Source organism: Brachyhypopomus gauderio, chromosome 6 (assembly GCF_052324685.1).
Source record: "Brachyhypopomus gauderio isolate BG-103 chromosome 6, BGAUD_0.2, whole genome shotgun sequence".
In the NCBI taxonomy this organism is placed as follows: domain Eukaryota; kingdom Metazoa; phylum Chordata; class Actinopteri; order Gymnotiformes; family Hypopomidae; genus Brachyhypopomus; species Brachyhypopomus gauderio.
In genome coordinates, this window is record NC_135216.1 from 11,014,265 (window position 1) to 11,029,719 (window position 15,455).

General features: G+C 43.8%; 1 long non-coding RNA gene across 1 annotated transcript; it reads left to right on the plus strand.

Annotated features, from left to right (window-relative positions):
* Nucleotides 1-6,099: 6,099 nt before the first annotated feature.
* LOC143516218 (uncharacterized) lies at nucleotides 6,100-15,224 on the plus strand. Its single transcript, XR_013131609.1, has 3 exons — nucleotides 6,100-6,425; nucleotides 6,589-6,673; nucleotides 14,920-15,224. It is a non-coding gene; the product is annotated as an uncharacterized LOC143516218 (long non-coding RNA).
* The last annotated feature ends 231 nt before the right edge of the window (nucleotides 15,225-15,455 follow it).

Consider the following 15,455-nt stretch of genomic DNA (forward strand, 5'->3'; position numbering starts at 1 on the left):
TGCCTCTTGGATGTCTTGCAAAGGATGGCAGCTGCATAGCTAAGAATCCAGGAACAAGAGCCCATCTCCACGGGCTTTCCCTGGATTCAGCAGGCAGAAAGAGTCCTATTGCTAATCAGAAAGAGCTTTTCCTCTGTGTTTCGTCACAACACGTTCTTCCACGGTCGCTGTTGAAGATGAGGATGGAGTGATGAATCTTTTACATTCCTCCATTGTTTTTTCATTAACTAAAGTTTGCAGATGAACTTTCTCAGCCTCACATTCGGACTCATTGCCATGGGCTAAGTCATTCTACCCAGTCATCATTAGGCAAAGCTGCACTGTAAGCGTGAGCACGGGCGATAAGGATTGCAGCGGACTTATTAGAATTTCATAAACTCATTAATTATTCAAATCTTACCCCTGCCTTTAAAAGACATATCATGTCACCACATGATTATTGTCACAAACAAACCTTTAAAATATGACATGACTCAAAGAGATTGATTAACGCTTAATCCACATTCATTTCAAGTTTAGCCTTGCTTGTGCAGTCAAAAGGTATATCAATATTTTCTAGTTTTTCTTGTTACTTTGAAAGATGAGTTGATGAAAGCATAGAGAAGAGTTCTGGCTTGGACAGAAATCCATATTCAAAGAAAGGTCACCATATAATTTGGAATCTAAATAGGGTGCAATTTTAGTTGGAGTTTTCCTTAATATCATATCTCAAACTTACAGTCGTCTGTAGCTTTGTGCGTGTTAACATCTTCCGTAAACATTTGCTTTGTAGCTTCCAAGCACAGATTAGCAGTCTCACGGTTGTAAGACTAAAGGCAGTCATTTTGTGTCAGCCTGCAGCTCCATGTGCAATCAGCAACTCACTGCAATGAAACTGAGAATAAATCCCTCTCACACCATCTCAGGAATGCAGGCTTATCCTAAAATAATTACAGCTAAAGTATCAACGTGTGTTCATGGACGCAAAACACAGTTATAATTCTACTATAATTATAATTATATTTATACCAAGTCACTCTTCATAGACCTCTCATTGTGTTTGAGGGTATGTGTGTGTAATGTAGCGTAGTGCATGCTCAAGGATAAAGTTTGACCTAATAAAGTGTTTAGCTGCAGTTCTTCTGTCTATCAGAAGGTAATTTTTGTATATTTTGGCCTTGCATCTATTCTTACCCGCTCTGCCCTAGCAGAGATTCAGCTTTAATTAACTTATAAATATCTGCATTGCATTATTCAGACCCCCCTCCTCTCTCTCTCTCTTTCTCTTTGTCTCTCTCTTTGAGACTCACATTCCAGTGAACTGGGGATATGTTCCAAGCTTCCCAGATCCAAAGAGGGAGGGATACAGTGATGACTGCTTCATCTGTGCTTAATACATTAATTGAATCCTTTTACTTAGTACAAAAAAATAACTGGTCAAACACTTATACTCTGTTAAATTGATCTCCCCAACTCACAAAACAAAAACATAAACTATTTTATTACTAAAATTAAATTACTAAAATTAACCAAAAATACTAAAATTATTCTTTTCTCATGATGTTTAAATAATGTATGACTTATTTATAGACTTGGACAGTGGAGAGCAATATCTCTGATGTCACAAGACAACTTTACTACGTCTTCTCAGAGCATAAAAGGTGAAGGAAATACACCAACAACCCTATTTAAGAAATAGCTTTCGTTTGAAACAAAAATCCCCAGAGTAGTCATTCTAAGATCCTTGCTGAGTTTACCCACTAAACAGTAGTTAACAGGTGTAATAAAAATACATAAGTCTTCTGAAATGGCATTGTTGCAATTCAATCACAGTGAAATTCATTTCAGTGAGAGGATATTTAACCGGATTTTCACCCAGTTTGCAGCAGCTGCTATTAGGATTGGCTCAAGTTTTATCTTAAGATGACCGAATCCTCAATCCCCATCTATTCATAGAATGAAAAATAAAGTGTCTTTCACCTTCTTGGTTGGTTTAAAATCTACCATTCCAATCGCAAACATATTAGGGAGGATCCAGCAATGGCTGGGAGTGAAGCCGGGTACAGACACGCCTCTCCATAAATACATCATATAAAAAAAGGAGCCTTCATCTGTTGGCTATTAATGGCCCTGCGGCTCGTGCTGCAGTGAGTTCCTGTTCCGGGCGTGCTCCAGATCACCAGCTCGTTAATCTTTACGTGAATACATCAGCCCTGTTCTGTCAGGCCTCCCAAGGCCGCCTCCCTCTCAGGGGCCTTCGTTAGAAACAACTCTCCATCATCTCCCTCATCTTTAGTTTATCTGGCCTGCTGTTTCAGCTGCTTGGTCACTGTTTGTCCGGTGGAATGTGATCCGGGTTGGACAGAAATAGCTTGTTTGGGTTTGTGGTGTAAGGTCTGTCTGTTGCTCCTTTATTGCCTCTAAACAAAGGAGTGCAGGACTTTAACTGCCCTCCCCCTGCAGGCTGCCTGGTTTCCTCTACTGCTCCTTGCTTCATCTACATATCACACACACACACACACACACACACACACACACACACACACACACACACACACACACACACACACACACACACACACACAGTACTGTATATATAAAAATGCTGCAAAGTAAGAATGCTTTCAAAAAGGAAGAGTTAATCGCTAACTATTATTTAATAGTCAATTAACAAAATGCAAAGTGAATGAAGAAGAGAAGTCATGAAGAATATGGCGTGACGACCACCCTTTGCCTTGAAAACATCATCCATTCTTGTAGATACACTTCCACGCAGTTCTTGAAGTTCCAAATATCTTGGATAACCAATCACATATCAAATTTGGCTGTAGGCTTGCTCAAATCCTTCTTAATGTCTTTTCATGGTATCCCAGACAGACTCGATGACGACGATATTAAGGCTCTGTGGGAGTCATATCATCACTTTCAGGACTCCTTGTTCTTCTTTACACTGAAGATGGTTTTTGATTACATTGGCTGTACGTTTGTAGTCACTTTCTTGCTGCAGAGTAAATTTGGAGCCAACCACTTATATTCAGACTTCTCCAAACACTAGACGGGTATAGCTGGGCCCAACTGGTTTCTGCCAGTTCCGAGCTGATGGCACTGCTGGACATCTGATTTTGAAGGGAAGTAAGCATGACGTGTCTTTCATCTGCGGCACTGTCTCCTTCACTGAGAACTGTGCCCATGGTCCTCTCTGTTACATGCCAGTGTATTTGTGCTTCTTCAAAAGTGCTTGTACAGCACATCTTGAAACCCCAGTCTGCTGTGAAATCTTGCTGATGTAGTATAACTACCTTGTGTCTTGTTGCTGTGCTGTTTTGCCATGGTGACCTGTGACATGAAACTGTCTTCTACAACCTCACCTTTATAGTAGAGTTTGGCTGTCAGCTGTCAGCTGTCCCTATCTACTGCATCATCCGTTTACAGAAACGTAAGACAGACAGCCAAACAGCTTCTGCTGCAGGCCAGAAGATGAGACATGAGATGACAGTTTAAACCCCAGACTATACCTTCACAATCTCATGAGTCAGATTTTGGTGATATTTGGGCTGACAACAACAGGGTTATCCAGCCGCCCCTCCCATCGACGGTGATGAGGCTATTGCTGGATTTTACAGCGGAGGTGGAGAGGTGAGGTGGCTGTGAGATGAAATGAGTTCAAACTGAGATAACGAAACCAGTTATCTCTCTGACACCACAATCAGTGATTAACTGCCTGTGTCTTATGACTTTGTTATACTGTACCCATGGTTATGAAATATGAATATACAGTACCTGCTACCTCTGATGTCTTCCTAATCTGAGCTCCACACAGTTTCTCCTGGTCCAGTCCTAGTGAGCACAGTGGCTGGGAGTAGTGAAGGTGTGTCAGAGAGGGGAGGGGGAGATGTGTGTGTGTGTGGGGATGGGGGGGAGGGGGGGGGTTCGCCTTTTTGTTCTATTTAGAGTCTTTGGTCAAAATCTAGACTTTGTAATGCAGCAAGGATAGCAATTTGGCCAGGTATGGTTACCACCATCGCTACAATAATGTCAAGGCTGTCAGACATAGCCAGGCCACAACCTAGTCAATATAATTATCATCCTACATTTCCCATGTAGTTTGTGGTCATGTCATTGGAGACATTAGTGAATTTAACAGTACATGAAGACATATGTATATTACCAGTCAAACGTTTGGACACACTTGACTGAATGTATGTTTTTAATAGTAATAAAAGCATTTAAATCAATCTTAATCTTGATTCTAAGACAAAAATAATTTTGGAAAGGTGTTAGCCTATACAGTATATGAATTCATTTTCAAAACACACACACACACACACACACACACACACACACACACACACACACACACACACACACACACACACACACACACACACACACACACACTTGCTGAATCTGTGAAACTGACTGATGCTCTGACAGGAATTCTGAAGGGACTTTCCACTAGAACAATAACTACACAGGTCCATCTCCTCCAGTCCTGAACACATGGGAGCCCTCCAGTACAGTGGTAAACATGTGCACACACACGAGGGGTTCCTGAGCGATTTGGCTGCTGTTGGGACATAATCATTTGGAACGTGATGAAGAAAGAGCCAAGATGAATGGCAGGAAACCCAGCGGTGTGGAGACAGGAAGTCAATCAGCCTTGGCAGGAGACCTGCTGCACCGCTGTCCTGGGTATTCACCCCGGTGCTTCTGCTAAGATTGTTTGTGCATGTGTGTGAGATGGATGGCTAAACGGAGAAAGAGAGACACACAGAAAAAGAGACAGGAGAGTGTTCTAGTATTATGAAGTATTTTGAAGAATAGAGGGTGCGTGTATGCTGGCTTGCATGCACTCAAACGTGGTGTCTGTTTACGTTTCACAAAATGGCAACTTTCCTCTGTTGTTTTTTCCTCCGTTTTTTGCTCTGAAGGGATCTGAGTTGCTTCTGGGTCTCCAAGCACTGTGGATTTCGTGGATTTCATTTCATGCTCTGTTAGAGGCCCATCAGTACTTCTTCTGCCTGGTAAAGCCACGCCCCCTCCATAGCAGCCATCACAAAGCCACGCCCCCTCCTTGGCAGCCATCACAGCCTCTTCTCAGACTGTGAACAGAGATGTTGGTGTGGACTTGTGTGCATGTGTAAGGGTTTGGTCCAGAAGGGATGCATTTTCATGGGCATCTTGTGTTTGTAAAAATCTTTGTGTGTGTGTGTGTGTGTGTGTGTGTGTGTGTGTGTGTGTGTGCCTCCATGTGTGAGCAAAAAGAGAGGCGAGAAGCAGATCTAGGCCTAGCATGCTGCAATACAACTCCTATACTGACAGATGGGAGTGTGTGTATGTGTGGAACCACAGACTGGTCTGATATAGTTGTGTTTGTGCGTGTTTGTGCGTGTGTGTGTGTGTGTGTGTGTGTGTGTGTGTGTGTGTGTGTGTGTGTGTGTGTGTGTGTGTGTTTTAACTGAGTGTGTGTGTGTTTGTGAGTGTGTGTGTGTGTTTGTAACTGAGTGGGTAGGTGTGCATGAGTGTGTGTTTGCAGAGGAGTGGAGATGTCAAAGCATTACTTGTCAGTAGACAGGCAGAAATCTCCTTGACATGCCGACATTATGTATGAGGTCAGGCTCTAGCTTTGTTAATGTAGAGACAGCCAGGTCATGCATGACTGTGTTTCACCATCAGCTGTGTGCCACTGAGCAGTTTGCAAACACTAGCGAGACACTCCACTCCTTGTCCAGACCCCTCACAGACATGCCACACACGCAGTGCTGCAAATAGCAACGCGTGGCCTGCGACCCAGGCCATAAATGACCACACTTGATATGAACCCGTTCACATTCCGCCCGAGCAGAACAAGGTTTTTTAGACTAACGCCATGTGATTACTGCACAGTATGTGTAGATGCAGGTGACAATTACATCCATTAAATACACACACATTACATCAAATTAGAACCTCTAAACTGAAGGTGTTGTGTTTAAATCAGGATGCTTTTTCTGTGTCTTTTCCCTTAAACATGTCTTTCATGACTTTTATCTCATGTCTACGATGGATCTTTGAAAGTGAAAAGGATTCAGAGAGATTCAGAAGGCACTTGAAATCAAACAGCATGTGGATCACGGGGGCATCGCTGCTCCCTGAGACGTGTGTGCTTAGCGAAGTGGCTTCAGGAAAGCTCTACTTCTGTCAAAGCAAAAGTGAAACTGTGTGGGTGAAAAAGAGCTTGTCCTAAGAGACTGGGACGATATGACGTTTACAGCTGTGAATGTAAATAAACTCGAAGGTTGTCTGTCTAACGATGAACTAGCTATGATCTCATCTCGTGGACTGTATGCTGTATACTGCTGTCTTTATACATCACTCTCCTTCTCCTAACATCACTCATACTGGTTGAACTGGTTGTAACAGCTTGTAATTGCACTCGCCTAATCAAAATACATCAAATCGTCCAGGTAGGTCAAGAAATTATGTCTAAAATAAGAGTGATGTAACCCACTATGTGGCAATATGCCAAATTGGGCAACAGGTGCTGTTGATGTTATTGTCTTCAGTAAATGCAAATTTATATTTAATATATCCTTTCATCTCATTTTTAAATTTGGCATTTTAATAAAGAAAATAGGGTGAAGGAGATGAGGCGGAGGGTCCAAGAATCCCAGAATCCTTCACTCTACAACTCCTGCTGAGAGACAGCTGAAGGGTAAAAAACCAAACCATTCCATCTCTCTCTCTCTCTCTCTCTCTCTCTCTCTCTCTCTCTATCTTTCTCTCTCTCTCTCTCATGCTCTCTCTTTCCATCCTTCTTTCTCCTTATCTTCCTCTCTGAGATGTGTGGGCAGTAGCATTGGAAGTAGGTCAAATCTGTGTAGGGAAAACAGTCAAGCTAGTAGACAATTGCAAGTGCAAAAGTTATTTTTTTCTCTTTATGCTGAGCAGAACAGACGATTATAGAGAGTAAACAACACAGAAGAAATTACAATAGTTCTTATGTACATATACGTACATATATCCGCAAGGTCTAGGCATGATGGACATGTACTGTATATAGAGATAATGTTGATAGCCCACGCATGAGATCAAAGGTAGAATAATCGATGGGTGACCTTTACCTCCCCTTAACATCCTCTGCATCCACAATATACCAAAAGACAGAACCTGCTCATCAAAAAAAAGAAAAAAAAAGCTTATGACCAAAGTCAGTCTGCAAACGGTTCCTTTAATGCGCTTCCAGAAACAGGGAGAGTAGATTAGGTGATGGAGAGGCAGAGACTCTTCTGACTGCTGGGTGCAGTAATGAGCTCCTGCCTGTCCCCTCTCTCTCTGCACTCTGAGCAGCCTGCCGCCACACACAGAGAGTGAGGGAGATAATCAGTACACCACCATGCTTCCTCTGATTGTGCCTCCCCCACACCCTCCTCAAGCCCTCTGCTGTACTGCCCCGATAAGCTGATTTGAGAGGCTGCAAGCAGGGCCTTGGCCCAATGATGACTTTGTGTGTGTGTGTGTGTGTGTGTGTGTATGTGTGTGCGTGTGCACATGCGTGCGTGTGTGCATGCATGTGTGTGTGTGTGTGTGTGTGTGTGTGTGTCTGTGTCTGTGTGTGTGTGCATGTGTGCGCGCGTGTGTGTGCGTGCGTGCATGTGTGCATGTGTGTGTGTGGGTGCATGTGTGTGTGTGTGCATGTGCGTGCGTGTGTGTGTGTGTGTGTGTGTACGTGTGTGTGTGTGTGTGTGTACGTGTGTGTGTGTGTGTGTGCATGTGTGTGTGTGTGTGTGTGCATGTGTGTGTGTGTGTGTATGTGTGTGCATGTGTGATACAGTTACAACAGATGACCAGTGAAAGGACCAGCTCTTCTCTCTATGGTTCTACTCAGTTGTCATGGAAACACTATTGCCTGCATGTAGCAGAGCAGTTCAAGGCTTCTGTTTGTATTCTTGTGCAGCGTTTAGACCAATCATCAGCTTGGGTCCTGGTGACATCATCACAGAAGCATCCACTTATCAGAATCAGCAACCCTTTTATTCTCTTGTACTTTACATTTGTATGAAATATGATGCAGCCCGCCATAGAGCACAGCACGGCCATACCATTCTTTAGGGACTATACCACTGTGCATCCGTTATGCAAGATATAAACATAGAGTGCAGAAAGCTAAGTGCAGTTTGATGTGCACTCTGCAGCGCAGGTTTATAGTTAAAGGTTTCTACTTATTAGCATTTGTCTGCAGATCACACGGAAAACTGCAAAAAGATGGTGGGAGGAGTTTGGTTTATTACTTGTGGTGGGGTCATAGGAAGGGGGATGAACCGGGAGTTACAGGTGGTTTTACCACGGCATGGGAAAGAGCCTGTTCATGTGATCTGTGATTTACGGTTATTATGGAATGAAAGTGTTTCCCACAGGGAAGGCTGCCTAGGGAGAGAGACTCGGCGGTCATCTTGCTTAGATGGTTATTTACCCGGGACTTGTACGGATTATCCATGGAGCAGAGCTGAGGACTTTCTTAGCAGACATGACTTTACCCTGTAGTTTGTCCTTGAAATGAGCTGTGATGCGAGTTAATCCAGGCAGTGAGGAACTCAGATTATATCAGGAGAGGCTGAAGGAGGCAGAGGGCTTTTTGGTGCAGGAAATAGTATTCTGAAGTTATCCTGTCCTTGCCTGTCATACCCTGACATTCTCCAGGTATCTTATTCAGGGCCTTTTGAAAACCTTTAGCTTGATAACCTGTGCTTTCTGGGCTGCAATAGGACTCACAACACAACAGGGATTTTACTTTTTTATTTTATTTTATTTTTTTTACATATTTTCCACTGATATATATATTGTTTTTTTTCACAGAAGTGAGTGTTCCTTCCTTTTAAATACAAAAAAGACCTGTCACCATTTATAGCATCTGCCTGTGTTCATAGGGAATAAACATGGGAAACAAAAAATACAGAAAGAGGCAGATGGAGAGAAACTCGCTAACCTCTGAGACCAATACATTAGACCAGTAGGACGTACAGCAACCAATAGCATACTGTATGTTAGATCAAAGGGAAATCCTCTCCTTGTGATGTTGAACTGCTTCAGTTTGGGCTGGAGGCATTGTCTGATCCCGGGCTGTAAACGGCATGTCTTGTCCTTGGAAACGCATTTCAAGTTCCCTTTTCATTTAGCACTCAAGCTGAAATTCTCACATGTTGCGAGAGCACCTTGAGATGTTGCAGCCAGCAACAAACTGTTAAACCTCACAGGGATTAAGGATGTTTTCTCTACATTCAATCTGTTTTGGAATGGTTTGGGTACTAAAAGGGAACACTACGTGAGATAATTACCACAGTTAAACAAGCCATTGATGGAACAAAACAACACTGCTAAGTTTATATGTGCATCGATGTGTTTGGAGTCAACTAAAACAAAGTCTTTGTTAAATATAATTATGTATGGCTGAGCAAAGTACTAATACAGTGAAATCTTTATTTGCTTTTCCCCCTATGAACATTTGCGCCATTGTTTTTTTTTGTTCTAGAATAGTTCCCATACATCAACAATCTGCTAAAAAGCAGAGAGTGAGGGATGGTATTTTCCCTTTTTTAATGGAGAGGAACACCTTGTAGCTGGAGAGTAGGCGGAACATGGGCTCCACTCCTGCCTAAACTTGAATGGTGCAAATGAGCCCCACCATGCCACGACCTCCTGCAGAGTCCATGTGTATAAGGGTCAAAGGCCACTGTGATCAGCATGAGGTGGGAGTTCACTTGAGGCTGTCTGATGTCTAGAGGAGCAGCCAAGAGTGTGACCCCCCCCCCCCCCCCCAACCCCGCTCAACAGGCTATGCTCGATGCAGTACAGTTTAACTGCTCTCAGCCCTGCCAGCCATGTGTCTGTGGTTTCAGTATTGAGGCTTTAGTGACGGCCTGCAGTTCGAGGCCCTGGTGTCTGGCAGGAGGTCAACGTGCAGCAGAAGTTTGTGACGTGATTAATTCACAGTGATGTAAGCTGCACTTAAAGACCTGTTGAGCCAAGCATAGTTCTTTAGAGGGCAGCCAAATGAAAGAAGAGTACAAGGTCTCAAGTGTGTGATTTATATCACTCTTCTGAGGTCCCTTCATTACCTTTAAAATGTTTTAAACAATTTAAGTCAGTTGTCATTGAAGGTTTAACTGCAACCAGGCAAAATATGTGTCCACAAAATAGCCTCTCAGTTACAGGACTCAACAGCCTTAATCCTCCTTAATCTCATCATGGTCAACTAATAGCCTCAAACTTGGCATTAAAAATGTTAGTGGGGACTTTCTTGAGAAACTGCATGTTTTTGGTTAGCTGTGGCTAGCTTAGTGTCACATGACAGTCGGCCATGTTATAGTTCCAGCAGCCTTCTCCCCCATATGAGAAATGTGGTGAGAGGGAATTAGTAGGAAAATTTCTGTAGCAGTAACCTAGATCTGTCATAACTATCTCTATTTTAATAACCTTCACCAATCCTACATTTACCTCTTCTGCCCATTTTAAACACATAAAAAATGTGTGTTTCAGATTAAAATGCGGAATTTACTATATGCACACAATATAGTACAAGGTCACTTGGATCATTTAGACATTAGTTGACCAATACTGATTTATCTCTAGATAACCTCACTGAAAGGTGCATTCATCATAAGTTTCACTTATCAGATGACATCCATAGAGTAAGTCGAATGTTATCGACTCTGACCTAAAACCAGGAGCGAAGCACCCAGGCAGCGTGCACAGGCCAACACCGCAGCAGAGAGCTAGAGGGCACGGCAGGCATGGGTGCGTGTGCTGGGGAATCACTTGACAAAACTGCAGGTAAACACATTCCAGACCACAGGTCCATATCCCCTCGCTAGCCCTGAGAGCCTGTGTGCAGGACTATCCAAGCTGGCTACCACTCCATATCGTTTGCAATGTGGCCCAGAGTCTTAACTCACTCCCCTTAGGCGGGAGACGGGTCAGAAGAAACCCCGATAGGCGCCCAGATTAATACTGCATGCGGTCACCACGGAAAAGGACAGGCACACTGTGTGCACAAAGCAGAGGTGGAGGAGAATACGTCGTTTAATTTCACTCCTCCGTGCGCTGGGTCTGGTTGGTGTTGGCACGCAATGCTTGGGGTGGAGATAAAATTTAAGTCCAGCACGGGGAGGGCCTGGTTCTGCACGCAGGACGGGGCGGAAGCGTCCGTAGCTCTGTCTCACTCTCGCTCTTCACTGGGACTTTGTGGACAAGGTTCATGCTAAATAAATGAAGTAGCTCTTTGTTTGCTGGGGCATCACGATACGTCTTGAGGGGACGTAAGGAAGACGAGGTACTAATAAATCATGCTGGTTCAAATTGAACTCGTGCTGCATTTGAGTCCTTTGCTCTGTTATCCAGGGGTTAACCGAGTAAAGGTGGTTTCTATGAGACTCGTAGTGCTCCTCAGAGGTGAACAGAGGAGACGGGTGAGAAGGCCTTTTATGAGGTTCTGTGTTGCTCTCAATATTCGCCACTTATCTCCTTCTCCTTCTTCACATAAGCATGGGCATGTGTGAAATGTGTCCCCCCCCCCCCACTGTTTGTCTCTGCCACTCTCTCTCACACACACCTACACACACACACACACACACACACACACACACACACACACACACACACACACACACACACACACACACACACACACACACAGAGTCAGGGTGCAGAACTGACTCTCTTACAGCACCTCTGGCCCTTGGCTGTTTTCCAACACGTTATGCAACTGCTTTCCTTTCTCTTAAGTCTCTCTCTTTCTCACGCTGTCTCACTCGCATCCTTGGCGTTCATATTGACACACATGTTAGCATCAAAGCAGGTGTGTGTTGCAGATCAGCACCTGTTGGCTTTCTCAGCCAAGGCATGAGATGTCAATCAGACAAGCGTATCTAATGTGTAATGTGCAAAATGTATTTCCCTGCTTCCACATGGCTGTAATTTCAGGCTTAAATCGATGGAGATTTATGCTGTAAGGATGTGGTAATACCAATGTCAAAATCACATGCAGAAATACTGCAAAATTATATTTGAATGTTGTAAATCCAAAGGGTGATAGAAGCTGTTTTGATCTTCAGCCAGAGCTGAGAAGTGTACAGATGCTGTGACCTATGAGGCTGTGACCTATGACCTGTGACATTTTGGGAGGTCTTTCCTCCCATGACATAAGACCAGTGCGCCAGCCTATAGCACATTTGTGTCTTAGCAAACACAGCCTGCGTAGGGTTCATCAACGGCATTGCTGGGAGAAAACTTGACAGAGACATACAGTGTTTGGAAGCAGCCCGAGGCCTGTGACATGGACAAACTTGCCTCATCACTAAAAACAACGGGAGTGGACTAAAGTGGCATCAGAGCACGCGACTGAGCGCAAACATGACTGAGCGCTAATGTGACAGAACGCTAACGTGGTTGTGCGTTAACGTGGCTGTGTGTTAATGTGGCTGAGCGTGAGTTGAGTTCCAGTGATGGTACTCTGTGGCCATACTGCAGCCACCTTAGCTGTCTGCTTTTCCTCAGGACTCCGTGTAACCGAATACGCTTCCGCACTCATCCCCGTAATCCCCCCATCACACACCTGCTGCATACCTCAGTACCACAACAAAACACTAGTGTGGAACAGAGAATTGTCGCCAGAAATGTAGCCAGTATATTTGTATATTTATTTTTTCAGCAGTAGGGCATCACAGCTTGCAAGCACTTGGAGGGTGGGTAATAACAGTAGATTTATATACCACATATTAGACGCTTGGGTAGCAGTCATACTACAGTGACATTTTACTACAGTAAAATATAATTTGAAGCTTTAAGGTTATAGAACCCTTAACTATTTTGCTGGGCCAGTGGGTTGCTGGCATGTTTACTGCTGTGAGGTCAGACCGCTTTGAATGTGTTTTCAACACCTGGGCTAGTGAACTCCAGCAACAAGCCTGGGTAGTACACTTATCTGACCATGAATCAAATGGTTTAGTAATCTTCATTGCTTGGTATCACACTGTGTGTGTGTGTGTGTGTGTGTGTGTGTGTGTGTGTGTGTGTGTGTGTGTGTGTGTGTGTGTATTCGTGAGAGAGAGAGTCTGTAAGCACTCCTGTGATCTGGGTGTGATCACCTGGATGGACACACATGCAAACCCAGCAGGATGGAGCTGCTCACTCTGCAGTTCACTCTGCAGTTCACTCTGCTGCTGCGCTGATGCTCATTCTACTGGTTTCTCTGCTATTATGCTGATATGCTGCTGTTCACTCTGCTGCTCCACTAATGCTCACTCTGGTCACACTGTTACTCTGCTGCTGTGTTGATGCTCACTCTGCTGCTGCACTAATGTTCACTCAGCAGTGCGCATACTTCAATCATGCTACCATGTTTCATGGTAGTGCATGTGTTAAAGAGCAATATTCTAGAGCTTACAAATGAAGTTAAAACAGCAGTAGAGGACACGAAAGCATACTCTCACCCGAGCTTGGGAAGGCATCTGGAAGCGTGTTGGAGCATGCAGAGCAGGAGACGAGCCGTGGAGATCCACCAGGGACACGCCTGTCTGCCAGCTCTCCACACACTGAGCTCTACAAACAGGATCAGGAAGGAGGGCACTGTGGTCGCTACACTACGCAACGTCGTGTCGTGGGAACCCCCAAAGGCACATACGAGGATCTAGAAATCCCACATGAGGATCTAGAAATCTCTGAATTAGTTTTCCTCTTAATACCCTGTCTTATTCACTTCCACTTCCAAACCTCACTTAATCATATTTCAAAGTGTCTCACCTTTCTCTTGCTTTGTCTCTCACTCTTTCTCTTGCTCTCTCTCTCTCGCTCTCTCTCTCTCTCTGCACTTTTGCGTTCTTGTGAAACGTTCCCAGACTATTTCTTGTAGAATACAGAGATGTATCTGCCAAGTTCTCTTGCAAATCCCATGTTGCAAGAGACATCAAAGCCATTTCTGTTCTTTACTTTCTCCCTACTGAAAATTTAGGCATGCAAAATGAATAGCATTCCTGTGTAGTGCTCCTCTTCTTTTCTAAGGTACACCTTAAGCACTCTCTGGTCTGAAGGGACTACAGTTTGAGCTCTGCTTTCAGCCACTGTTTCAGCTGTTCTAGACATTTCGCAGAATCTCCCTCACTTTCATCACACATCTTACTTTTATCAGTGCCATGGATCGCAGTCGCTTCTCTGAAGCCAAAGCATTTGTCCAACAAACTTGCGCTTCAGGAGAAGCAAATTTATTTGAGAAGTCATCACTCAACCATAATTCATCGTTTAACTTTGTTTTAGGAAATGTTTGCATTGTAACCACCTGGTTGTACAAAAGTGCTAAGTTTACTCTCTTACATTAAACATTCATGCTTTGTATATACCACGTTTGTTTTTTTTACTAGTTTGTGTCTCCAGACCAGAATCTACAGGAACCTTAATATGGCACCTGGCCATCTTTTCGTTCTCCTAGATCTGTGGTCAGCTCAGATCATTCACCTCTGACTCCTGATGTTAAGACAAACCTCTCTGCCTTTCCCTCTTGGTTCACTTTCCTCCTGGTCCAGGTGGTCACCCCAGCCCCTTCTTATCTGATTCCCTGCTGTGATTGCCCATAGAAGCTTTAAATAAATCGGTGTTCAGAGACACACACTGGAGAGAGGAGAAGATACGTGACTCCACATAAGATAGCTGCAAAATACACATAATTAATGTATTATCAAAGTTTCTAATCTGCCAGTGATATGAATCATTGCTCGTTCATCAATAAATATAAAACCAACAGAGACAGCTAGAGAAAGACATTTCTTTTAAATCAAAATTACTTCAAATCCATGCCTTTTCAATTATTCATCACATTCACTAAATTAATGAATTCTGTTTCTGTAGAAATCTACCATCCAACTATATATAAATGAATATTCCCTAGCATTAAACTAAGCTTTGTCTTCTTAGGATCGCCGACATGAAAACAGATCACGGGTCTGGACGACGGGGCAGTTTACCGACGCGCCACAGTCTCCCTCCTCATCCACGTATTCGTTACCTGCACGTCCTGAGATCAGGTCTCTCATCTTGGATGCCTTCCACATGTTCCACTGCCAAGGCCCTAGGCTGAAACCTCCAGACGGCTCCCTTCCTTTTAGCCGCACAAAGGCCCTTCTCGCCTCACAGCCTGAGCCACTGTCCTGTGTGTTCACATACAGTAGCCGTGCGTGGACGGGCCCGGGAGGCACCAGAGCAGCGGCGATGTGCAGTGAAGATGCCTCAATAGTCTGAGATGCATTTTTTTGCCTTAGGGATGCATGTGTGCAGATGTGCACTAGTACCAGGCCTGCACTTAGCACTATTGGTATACAAATACTAAATGAATGCAGACACATACTAAATAAATATGTACAATGCTAATACCTGGTTATTTTTTTATTATTATGCATTCTTCATTGAATATTCGTAGGGCAAAGAGCCTTTTCACTCTCTCCTGAAAATAA